Source organism: Microtus ochrogaster, chromosome 18 (assembly GCF_000317375.1).
Source record: "Microtus ochrogaster isolate Prairie Vole_2 chromosome 18, MicOch1.0, whole genome shotgun sequence".
NCBI classification, from domain to species: Eukaryota; Metazoa; Chordata; class Mammalia; order Rodentia; family Cricetidae; genus Microtus; species Microtus ochrogaster.
The window spans coordinates 17027379-17040544 of record NC_022020.1 but is presented as its reverse complement, the minus strand read 5'-3'; positions in this window follow the sequence as shown (position 1 = coordinate 17040544).

Here is a 13166-nt window from a genome sequence, read left to right as displayed (position 1 = left end):
TTAACCTTCATCAGGCGATGAAAGGAGACAGAGACAGAGACCCACATTGGAGCACCGGACTGAAATCCCAAGGTCCAAATCAGGAGCAGAAGGAGAGAGCACGAGCAAGGAACTCAGTACCGCGAGCCCTCATGCCATAGAAAGGGGCTAATGACTTAAACAGCCTCATGTGGGCTGAGAATCACTGGATAGGAATGTTGACTTGGCTGATAACACATTTGGACTTTGAGAATATGGGGACTCTTCCGATGAGATGAACATAATATTCTCTGCTGGTTTGTACCACTCTCAAACTGCAAGGGAACAGGAAAACTGACTTACACACAAAGTCTTCCATCCCTAAGGTTCCCTTCCACACCCTATAAAATTCGTAAACTCCCAGAATCATGGTTTATAGTTTTCATTTTCAAGGGTATGGTATTGCTCTTCATTATTCTAATTAAAAGACAATAAGCTTTGGCAAAGAGAGGGTGGATAGAAAGATGGAGGGAAGGAGGGAGATAGAAAGAGTGAGAATGAATGCATAAATGACAGATGAAGAAATAAACCAAAACTGAGTTTATGTAGCTCAATAATAAAACCTCATAATGGGGATTGCACTGCTTAGGAAGACAGTGGCTGCAAAGCCCAATAATTTGAGGTCACAGCCAGTGGCTGTTTCGTCCCTCTGGCAGTCTTGGTGAGTAGCTACACCCTAGGTGCAGTGGTCTAAAAAGATGACTAAAACTTGATTTCCATGAGTAACTTGTCAGTTTGTGGCTTCTCTTTCCGATTGTTGGAATATATAGGATGTGATGAGGCTTACTTACTTTGTCTCCACTTATTTCTATTATCTATTTAGAATCAATGTTCTATTTTGTCCTTAAAAACGTGATTCTCAGATAGAACAGAAAGTTTAACATTTTAAATTGTTTCAAACATGAACCTAAAGAGCCAGGACTGTGGGTAAAGGGAGAAAAGAAACATGCAAATGTGATGTGTGGAGTGGACTGGAAGGAGTTCAAAGCCTTAAGAACAGAAATGACAAGGCAAGAGCAGCCATGAATTTTGAGAAAACTTTCCTCCTTATGGGGCAAATGCCAATGGAATTTCTTTTAGTAAAGGAGTTCTGTGCCTATATATGATTTTTGTCTCTTCTCTGGTCCTAGTGGAAACTGAATAAGTAGATAAATTTTTTCCTTCATTATTTTTAAACTACTTTGAGCTTCCTCACCGGGGTATACACCTTGTATGATATAAGGCAGTATCAAGGAGGGGTGCCTCTGAGGATTCGTTTAACAAAATGGGCAAAAATGAATCCATAACATTCTCAATTGTAATTATATTTTGACACAATTTCAGAAGTTTGATCAGAATAATGTCATTAACCACAACTTCGAAAAAAAGTGTTTTGCATTCAAATAGAGTTGTAAACAGTGGCCATCAGGAAAGAACTAAACGAGATCATTGGTTATAATCCACTTCTCTTGTGTGAGGCGGAGCTTTCTAACAGTCTTCATTTCCATCTTTGCATATTATGTTTAGCAAGTGGAAACTTGCTTTCAGAAAGGCTACATTTTCCCCAGCATCACCACCATTGTGGAGTAGATGTAGAGCTAAGCAAAGACCTGTTCATGACTGCTCTTCCGGCATGGTGTTCCAGTATTTTGAAAATCATTTACATAGACAGATGTTTGCAGATAAAGCTCTCTTGCAACAGGTAACTAAACTAGTCATTCTCTATATATTGAACAGAAGCTTCTCTTTGAGACTGGGTCTCACACTTTAGCTCAGGATGACCTGGAATTTAGCATGTAGCTGAGGGTCACTTTGTAATTGTAAATTCACAGCACTCCAACTGTTCCCCACTCCTGCATATGCAGATTACAGGTAAAAACCAACTTAGCCAGGTGTTTCCACTGATAAAACACTTTTAATGTAATGCTTTGGGTTATAAAACCACAAACAATGTATTACCTGTGAACTAGTATCAAAACCATCTAATCCCAACATGTGAAAGGTAGTGAGCAGCCACTTCTTGGCTCAGTTTTACTTTACTTTAGTCCAGTCATTTGTATCAGAAGTAGATTACTACATTGAGACAGATTGCCTGTCCACACAACACTAATTCTTCAAGGTCTGCAGGTGATGGGATTGGTGACTCAGTCATCAATTTACAAATAAACTAATTGCTCCAACGTTGTGGTGCCTGTCATTACAGAGGCAGCACAGAATCTCTGAAGGTCATTCCTCTGCAAAGGCACTTGGTATACACTAGTGAAGGGGGCGTGTGATGGCTCTGTTCATTGAGAAACTGTGACTCACTGATGAGTATCTGCTGAGAGTAATACAAAACTCCTAAATTTCAGTAAGTAACTGAAATTAGAAAATCAGAGGAGTCGGTGGTGGTGACACATGCATATATTCTAGCATTTGGGAGGCAGAGACAGATGGATTTCTATCAGTCTGAGGCCAACCTGGTCTAACAGTGCAAGTTCCCGGACACCCAGAGCTACAAAGGAAAAATCTGTCTCAACAACAACAAAGAAGATTAGAGAAAAAAGTAAATGAGAGAAAAAATATCTGGCAGATAAAATTTCAGTTATGATAAACCTTTAGGTAGGAACTAAATTCACCTATTCTAGAACAGGGAGAGAGCTTGGTGAGATGTTTCTATTGGAAGCAGGCTGCTTGTTGAGGGGCCTGGTTATCCAGATCTTCACCGACTATGCCCAAAATGCTGATGTTAGTAAAATTTGAGGCAACTTAGATATTTACAGAGGAGACTGCATCGGAGTTTCCTTTTTTTAACAGACTAGTTGGTCTTCCATATGAGGGAACAGTCCAAGAGAAAGCAGGGCTGTCAGACTGCAGCAGAATGTGGCAGAAACAGAGGAGCCACAAAAGGACAGAGTCAGGATGAGCAGGCAATTCTGGAATATGATGCTGCAGTCAAGTCAGCAGGTGCTCCTGGTGAATTTCAGATCACAGGAGAGGGAAAGAGGGAATGAAGCAAGTTGTTTTTTCTGATTGTCTTGAGCTGAGGAAATGGCTGGCTGCTGGGAGAATTAACTACGGGAGATGGACAAGTCAAGAAAAAAGGAGATTGCAAAGGAAGGATAGGGAACATAATGAAGAATTCTGTTTTGAGCTTGATAAATATGAGATGCATATTCGACATCCCTTAGAGATACTCTCCTGGAGATGGGAGAAGAGGTCAAGGCTAGAGATACAGTTTGGGAGTCATTATCATATAGATGAATTTGAGGCCATGGGAATAGATGAGATTACCTATGGAGAGGCGATAAAAGATCCCAGGAATGAGCCCTGGGGCACTTCAAAAATTTGAGAGTGGTATTTTTTCCTTAAATAAATGTCTTTCTATTTAACTGGTAGATTTAATTTCAGGAGTTTTCTTTTCTATGAAGGTATAGTAAGCCAAGTCCAAGCAATCATTATTTTTCCCTTTTAATATTCTCTAATTCACAAACCCTGAGGGCCACATATAAAGTTATAAGTAGCTAATAAGAGAAAATACACAATTTGTTTCAGATGGGCTTCACAATGGCTGCTTTGCAGTTATGACATTTATTCCCATCTTTGGACATCAACTATCGCTAGCCCTGAGATTCTTGTGTATTGTACCATCCATACAGAGGAGCAAATACTGCATCTTAATCTCTTTGCCTTAGATATGCAAGGATATAACAACTGCCATGAAAATGGCTAAGACTATCTTCATCACTGAATAATTCCAGCTTTAAGCTCTGCATTGGAGCATACAATAGTACCTTTTCCATCCCAAAGAACAATCAGTTCTTCAGTCCCATGGCAATAGCATCAAGCAATATCAGCCCAAATGTCTGCAAACTGAGAGTTGGAAATAGCTGTACCCTAAAAAAATCCAGCATTTAAGAAGGAAAAGAGGGTGCTTATGGGTCATTTATCATCCAAAAATAGAACTCTGTTATTTGACTCATCAGAGTCTCTCTGATGGTGTCGTCAGAATTATTTTTCTCCATATTCCAGATGAAAAATAAACTCCCCAGTAACTGTATATAGGCAGACATTTCATCTGCAATCTTAAATAACACCATTTTTATTTTTTTTTCTTCTCTGTGCACATCACACTTGTGATTGTTTATCATCCTTCTTCTAGAGAGGAGGCAGTTTCTTCTGCAGAGGTTCAAATCTGTTTTTCATCATCTACTTTCCTGGTTAATTTGCAGGTGTGCTTCATTGATGTAGGATTCCCCTCTGTATGCTGTGAACACCATTGGTTAATAAAGAAACTGTCTTGAGCCCATGATACAGCAGAATAGAGCTATGCAGGGGGAAACTAAACTGACTGCTGGGAGAAAGGAGGCAGAGTCAGAGAGAAGCCATCTAACCCTTCTAGAGATGGACATTGGAAGTTTAGCCAGTAAGCCACAGCCATGTGGCAATACACAGATTAATAGAAATGGGTTAAATTAATATGTAAGAGTCAGCCAATAAGAAGTTAGAGTTAATGGGCCATTCAGTGTAAACAATATGTTTTCTGTGTGATTATTTCTGTTCTGGGCCCAACAAGAAGCGCCCTTACAATATTCATCATTATGCAAAAGGAAGTGGGTATGTTTTTTTTTAAGTATTTTGAGGTTTTATGAGCCATATAAAATGCATGATTGCCTGATAGAATAAAAACCTAAGTAGAACTTATTCCTACTCTGGTCTGCATGATGTAGTGTGTGTTTTAGGACCTCTCTGCTCACCACCACAGTGTTACAAATGTTACTATATCATCCAACCTCAGTTTTCCTCCTGACCTTCGACACTTACCAAATTCTTCTGACTGTAAAGGAATTACTAAATCTATCTTCCTGAAAAATAACCTGCTACTTGGGAAGGACATAGATGATCCTGACCCCCTGTACCTTCTTCCAGGGCTGCCTTGGTTACCATGGTGATCTCAGATCTGTTATCAGTGGAAAGTGATCACAGCCCCAGCCTCATTGCTGTGACTCAAAATCCTCTGAATTCTAGTCTCTGTGACATCATCATCATCCCTACATTCTGTCATAGAACACAGATCTGTCATTCAGGAAATTGAATAAAGTTTTATATTAAGTTCTAGACAACAAAGTCCTACACAGAAAACAGTGATTCTTGTGACATGTCCTTTAGGCCATGCACCTGGATTCGCTTTGGATAAAGAGAGAAAGTTCTGACTAGAGAGATGGCTCAGCAGTTGAGAGCACATACTGCTCCTGAAGAGGACCCAGATTTGATTCCTAGTACCCATGTAGTATTTCATAACGTTCACTTCAGTTCTACAGAATCCAATATGCTCTTCAGGTCTTCTCAGGTGCCAACATCCACATATAAAAATTAACCGCAAAATAAGAAGGCCCATGTCAATGCGTTTGAGCAGAAAAATTAATGCTGTGCTGGATTTGCTATTAATTTTGAAAAATAATTAGCCAAATAGAAAATTTTCATTTTATTTTTTTTTACAATTTTAGTATTTCAAATATGGTTTCAATTAACTGACTACAAACAAAAAAGTTCTTTATATCCTTGCCTCTTTGGCCTCTCCAAGGTAGATATGATAGCCAGGGGTAATTTCTTCCATAGCGACTTTCCACCTCTCCTTCCAGATGTCAATGCTTTCTCAGTAGAGAAGTTAATAAAGGAAAGAGGAAACTTTGATGATGACAGCTCTTAAGCAGTCTGAGCTGTGACTCTACTAACCTTAAAGTAAATGAAGCTAGATCCAGTGGCTGCATGATCAGGTGCTGTTATAGGGTAATTTAGTCCAATTGAATATTACCGTAATGGGGAAGAAATGAGTTCTGAGCACACTGAACTTGCTACTTCTCTTAGAGAATTAAGCTATGCAATATCTATATTTCCCAGCGAGTGCAGCTGAAATGAGGCTGGGCCCGCCTTATGAAGGTGAAGGTCATGTCTGTTGACCCAGCTTTCAAGACTAGAGATCCACATAGGAACTACCTATTTTTTTAAACCTGCTTTGAAAATTGTATCTCCCATTCAGTTTTGAACAACTAGTTTTATTTTACAAATATCTTATATTCAAATCATTCATAAAGTTACTTTCTCTAGATAGCTTGTGAGTCTTGGGATACCATAAAATTTTACAGCAACAAACAGACAACACAACTGAAGTCTACACATATACAAATGAGCTCAGTTACTGAGAATCTCATGGAAATATTTGTTAGTATTGATTCTATGTAGTCAAGGTTAAGAGTTTAATATTTAAATGAAAATATGTTAGTTACCAAGGTATATCTGAAAAGATTGTGGAAGAAAAAGATAGTATGCAGCCAATGACTATTCACATGCATTAATATGGCTTATTATTCCTTATTTTCAGCTATTGATAAAGAGATCATGAACACTGAAAACTGAGGGTCAATTTTCACAAAATCCATAGAATAAGAAATATTGAGAAGGGGTCAGAAGATGTGATCATGTCAGAAAAAGCCAAGAACAAAAGTGCAGGGCAGCAAACTTCAGAGTAATCAGGCAAGATGATACAGGTATAGAACAGCAATAATTGGATGCAGCATAAGACTTAAGTTCAGAAGAACATCAAGCTCTATGTGTGATGGAGGTGATGGGACATGCTTGAAATACAAGGCCAGGTGGCCTGGGTCTGAAAAAGCATGGAATAAACCCGGACTCGATGAACATAGTGGACAATGAGGACTACTGAGAACTCAAGAACAATGGCAGTGGGTTTTTGATCCTACTGCAAGTACTGGCTTTGTGGGAGCCTAGGCAGTTTGGATGCTCACCTTACTAGACCTGGATGGAGGTGGGTGGTCCTTGGACTTCCCACAGGTCAGGGAATTCTGATTGCTCTTCGGGCTGACGAGGGAGGGGAACTTGATTGGAGGAGGGGGAGGGAAATGGGAGGTGGTGGCGGGGAGGAGGCAAAAATCTTAAATAAATAAATAAATAAATAAAATAAAAACAATGAACCAGATGTGTTGTTATGTACATGAGCATTTTGCATATTGCAATGAAAGATTGGCATCTTAAAAATCAGTATAGTCCAGTATGTGAATTTCACCTAGAAATATCTGTTTTTGAATTTAGCAGCTACTCTTGAGCCTGGGCTTAATGTCTCAGTGATATCTATGGTAAATATCTGGACACAAGACAAATGAATCACTAGTGGGTAATTAAAGACATCCTAAAGATGTTGATGAAGAGCTATCAATGTTCATCTTACGTGAACAGTTTTTTCTTGCACAACATGATTGCTTAATTCAAGTATTTATAACACATAGTATGTCAATGAAAAATCGCCTACCATAGGGTATTCACTCCTACTGCTCCCCAGTTCCCCTGATTTACCACGGACTCTATACTGACTATTCTTTGACAGCATATAAATCTGTTTTAGTACCCAACAGCCATTCTTCTTTTCACCCTACCATGATCCAAACTTTACAGTCCCTAACTGTGCATCAACTCTTTCATTAAAGTGATAGCGGCATAATCCAATTTTAGGGAAGGATTATGTTTTATATCTTTTTTTTTATTTTTGTTTTTTTTTTCGAGACAGGGTTTTTCTGTGGTTTTGGAGCCTGTCCTGGAACTAGCTCTTGTAGACCAGGCTGGTCTCGAACTCACAGAGATCCGCCTGCCTCTGCCTCCCAAGGTCTTTTTTCTTTGTTGTTTGCAAGGCTGGATATTGAATCAAGCCTAGAAGCATGCATATACTCGGCAAGACCTCTGCCACTGAGCAACATCCCTAGTTCTCTGAAATAGTTTCTTTGTAAATTATCTTTTACCTCTGTAACTCATTGGCCTTTTTGGTTTTTGTTTTTTGTTTTTTTTTTTTTTTTTTTTTTTTTTCGAGACAGGGTTTCTCTGTGGTTTTGGAGCCTGTCCTGGAACTAGCTCTTGAAGACCAGGCTGGTCTCGAACTCACAGAGATCCGCCTGCCTCTGCCTTCCAAGTGCTGGGATTAAAGGCGTGCGCCACCACCGCCCGGCTCTCATTGGCCTTTTTTAAAACTTATATGAGATTCTTCATTTTTCTGTCTTTGTACTCCATCAAATGACTATGGCTAATTTTATGGGCAAAATTTATTTGCTCTGAGATGTATTTTTCTATTCCACTCATTTGTCATTGGGCTACCTGCAAAATACAAAGTATAACTTGAGAACATTGGGTTTGTATACAGCCCAGTCCTTTCTACTCACTACTTGATCTCTCCCTATGGTCTTCATTCATTGACCTTAAACAAGTCTTTTACCCCTATACCAGAATATCTGTCTCCATTTCACTTAAAGTTATCACATTACAATTAAAATTTCACTTCCTTGCTAAGTTGCTTTAGTTAAATCACTTGCTTCCAAAATTGGGGTAGTTGTAAATGAGGTTTGAGACTCATTTAATTCACTGATCAGGCAAAACCCAAATTTATGTGCACAATTGGTGACCACTTTTTTTCACTTCTGCAGGCCAAACGCAATCCAGTTTTCAGGGACAGATATCACCTTGAAGCCTGTGGTCCTTCTCTGTGAGGGTTCTCTAACCTCTTAGCTCTGCCCTCTTCAGCTTTCTGAGAAATCCCCCATCTTCCTCGCTTTGATCATCATTATTCCCGTTTGTCTCAGTCTTTGGAGTTCAACCAAAGAATGCAATTTGTCTACCTATGAAGTCCACTGCCTGTGTGAGTATACCACCTTCTATAATAGACAGAAAAGGAAATAAGCTACAGAAAATGTAGGAGTTGAAAAGCAACGCTAAATGGAGTGTTTATTTAAACATATTCTAAAATATGTTTGTCTACTTGACCTAACTACTGGCTTAAATGCAATAAGAAGGCATTTTAACACCATTAGTATCTGGATGTCTGCCAGCGAAAGCTCCTTGCTTTATACCCCCTTAGGCAGTCCTGATGAAACCACCTAAAATGGGGCTTAATAGCACCTAATTCATTTTAAATGCTAAGGCAACCAGTAAAGTATATCAGATGATTTGAAAAAAGACTCTAGAGTTTAAAAAAGCATTCCAGGAGGGACTTCCTTGCTTATAAATAAATCGTGTCATGTTTTCATCTTGAAGTCATGGTGAAAATCCCATCTTCTAACAGACAATGATTTCTGGTCGGTCTTACCTTAATCCAGCAGCTATGATATGGCTGCCTTATCTACTATGTTTTTTTTTCCAACATTATATTCCCCTTCTGATTGTTGGCATGACAGATATTGTTGGACTAGATGGGAGATAGGTAGACACATACAAGTTTCCTTATATGCAACACATTAAAGCTGTATTAATTTTAGATACAAACTGCCCAGGGACGGGATGCTAACTGTTGCTAAGCATTTTTGTTGAGAGCCAGTATTTAAGCAAACATTACAAATTATAGTTGTCTGGTAAATAACATGGGCCAAAGCCCTTGAGAAATTTATTATTCATAATATACATAATTTTGTCAGCTCAATCATGAAGGGTTTTTTTTGTTTTTTAAGAAATTGACAGAGGTTTTAGTAGGATCACTGGCATGCAGCAGTAAGCCAAAGCTTAATAGTCTTTTTGGCTCAGCCCCTATTAGAGTACTAGCCCATGACAGGCTAGCCACCAGCTACCTTGGCACAAGCACTGATGGAGCTACCTTGGGTAGCTGTTGCAGTGTTGTCTCCAGAATGTTACATGCCTGTCACATCTCTTCTTACTGGGTTTACACTGATGATCCTATGGAATGTATGCATTTCCCAGGATTTAGGGTTAGTTACTGGGGGAAACATTTCAGCCAAATGTGTATGACTTTTTCAACTCTTTATATCTACATGTAAAAGTTCATCTGCTTGTTTGCTTTAAAAATTTAATAAGTAAAGGTTTAATATAATCTGGAATAATTAATACTTAGATGCATGTCTCTAATTTATGATATATATAATGTCACCTCTGTTTGTATTCTAGCTTTGGTATGTGAGGGTATTGGGCTTCTAGCCTTGAATTGCTCACAAGTGGAATGAATATTCTTTGAGTTAGAATCAAGTTAGATACTAGATCCTAGAGAACATACAGGAAGAGCAAGGCAAAGGAAAAAGACCAAGTCTCATGAAAGGGCAGGCTGACAGAATAATACCTGACTTCTCAGTAGAGAATCTGAAGGACCTGGAAGGATGTTCTATAAACTCTAAGAGACCACAGATGCCAGAACTGAGTATTGTATCCAGTGAAACAATCAATTATGATTTATGGAGAAAAACATGTCACTATAAAAATAAATTTGAGTTTTTCATATCCACCAATCCTGCTATACAGAAGGTACTAGAAGAAAACTTTCTTTCTGACAAGGTAACTATACCCAAGATGACACAAGATATAAATAATATTTGAACAGTTAGTAAAAAAGAGGGTGAATGTATACCTCCATGATACAATAATAGAAATTAATAAATTTCACTGAATAATAACTTTCCATATTGATGGTCTCAATTCCATAAGTAAAAAAAAAAAGATACAGATGAAGAGATTGGGTTTTAAAAAAAAGCAACATCCATTATGTTTCTGTTGCATCCAAGAAACACATCTTACTATCAAGGACAGACATCACCTTAGGAAAAAAGAATGAGCAAAGTTATTCCAAGCAAAAAGAACTAAGAAGAAAAAGAAAGTTTTAATATCTTATAAAACAGACTTTAAGTCCAACTAATCAGAAGAAATATTCAGGGAAACTATTACTTCTCAAAGGAAAAATCCACTGAAAAGATGCTGTAATTTTAAACACTTATATACCAAAGCTAAGGGAACTCAATTTCATAAAAAAAACAAACAAACAAAAAAAAGCACTGCTACAGCTAATATCACACAGTGGTTTAATATAGTGACAGTGGGTAATTACCTTTTCTCACCAATACACAGATCATCTATATAAAAACTAAACAGATAAATGCTGAAAATAAATAATGTCACCAATCAAATGGACCTAGCAGAGAACTATAGCTGAAGTCCCTTTGAATAAAATTGGAAACATATTGAAACACAGTGAAAGTCCCAACAGATAAAGGGAAATTGAAATAGAACCCTGAATATTCTCTATGACAACCATGAATAAAAGCTGGATATCAGCAACTATAGACATGGCAGAAAACATACAAACTCATGAAATCTATGCAACTGACTACTGGATAAAAATAGGACAAGGCAAATATCTAAAAGGAAATTACAATTTTTTAAAAGTGTAGGAAAATTAAAGCAAAACATCCCTAATTCTTTTGGCTTGCAATTAAGGAAGTCCTAAGTGTTAGGGTCATAGAAGTAAGAGGCTACATCAAAACACTCCTATAATATTTCTCAATTTAATGTCACTCCTGAAATCTCCAATGAATCAATGAACTGATTCTTTGAGAAAGTAAAGAGAGTGGATAAACTACTGGTAAAATTAAGAAGACACAAAAAACAGTTAAAAATCAATAAAAATTAGAGATGAAAATGTAGACATTACATTTTGTAATTCAATGAATTACATATGAAATTCAAATAATTGTATCTACTTTAAAGATCTGTATTTCACCAAGCTGGAAAATCTAAAATAAATGGAAGAATCTTAATATATATATATATATATACATATATATGTATGTATATACACATACATACATATATATGTATATATATATATATGTGTGTATCCTACCAAAGAAAAATTAAATCAAAATCAAATAAATAGGCTAAACTGATCCACTGCTCCTAGTGCAATTAAAGTAACAATTAAAAATATTCCAAGCCAAAAAGTCCAGATTCTGATGGGTTTGACACAGAATTATTTATGACCTTTAAAAATGTACTGGCACCAATACTCCTCAAATCATTCCATGAAATAGAAACTAAAGGAACATTTCCAAATGAATTTTATGTAGCCTCTATTCTCATGATAACAAAATTATACAAATAGAGTACAAAAATCACAGACCAATATGCTTTATGATTATAGATGCCAAATTCTCAATAAAATACTTGCATTTTATTTATCAAGAATACATCAGAAACATTTACTAGAGTAAATCAGTTTTTTTCCCCAGAAATGCAGTGATTGTTCAATATACTTAGATAGATGACTCCACAACATAAAGAAGGGGACCAAACTGACCATAAAGAAAGAAGAAAACAGAGATGAGATAATGTACAGAAAAAAATCCTAGACAGATAAAGGTGTATAGTGGGAACAGAGTTTAGGTGTATGTGTAATAATACCTAAGTATAAGAGATGAAAGACAGTAGACAGGGGTGATGCAGACTCATATTTCACAAGGATAGCAAGGATAGTGCTGAGCTCATTAAACCCTTCGATTTTATTGACAAAGTCTAATTTTGGGTCATGGAGGACCTAACTAAATAAGCCACAGTTATACACCAAAATCAATATTTTAGGACACTAAAGAGGAGCAACATTTTTTTATGACAATAAAGTAATTTAGTCCTTCCACAGTTCTAACAATGAACTGGTAATAACCCACTTTGTGTCGAGGTTCAGTGTCACACTCATTTTCACAAGGTATATACTTGCAGTTGTAGGCAAGGCTACAACTTTTCCAATTCGTTTCCCAGCTGCCCAGACCCGAATAATAACACAAAAACTATATTAATTCCAATACTGTTTGGCCAATAGCTTAGGTTTATTTTTAGCTAACTCTTCCATCTTAAGTTAACCCATTTCTATTAATCTGTGTATCATGATTAGGCTGTGGCCTACTAGTAAGATTCTGGCTGGTGACTGGCACATCTTTCTCCTTCTTCAGCTACATGGCATCTCCCTGACTCTGCCTATGTACCCTCTATATCTCTGTTTGGATTTCCCACCTGGCTTTACTCTACAAAGCCATTGGCTGAAATGGCTTCTTTAGTAACCAATGGTAAAAAAAGCATATTCACAGCATACAGAAAGGAATCCCACCATCAGGCAGTCCCCATCATCCATCACGTCTACTTAATCAAGCAAACAGTCATCCACAGTTTCCAGGGAGCAGACTTCAGAGAGGGCATCCAAGGAAATGTGAGGAAGGTTCATGGATTGTCTCTCCAAGATTGATTGAAAATCCAGGACAGGGTAGTTTATTCATGGACATTAAATATAAGACCATTCTATGCCAGATAAACACCCCAAAGTTTCCAGAAAGCCATCTCTATGATGTCTTTTGTTTTTTTTTTTT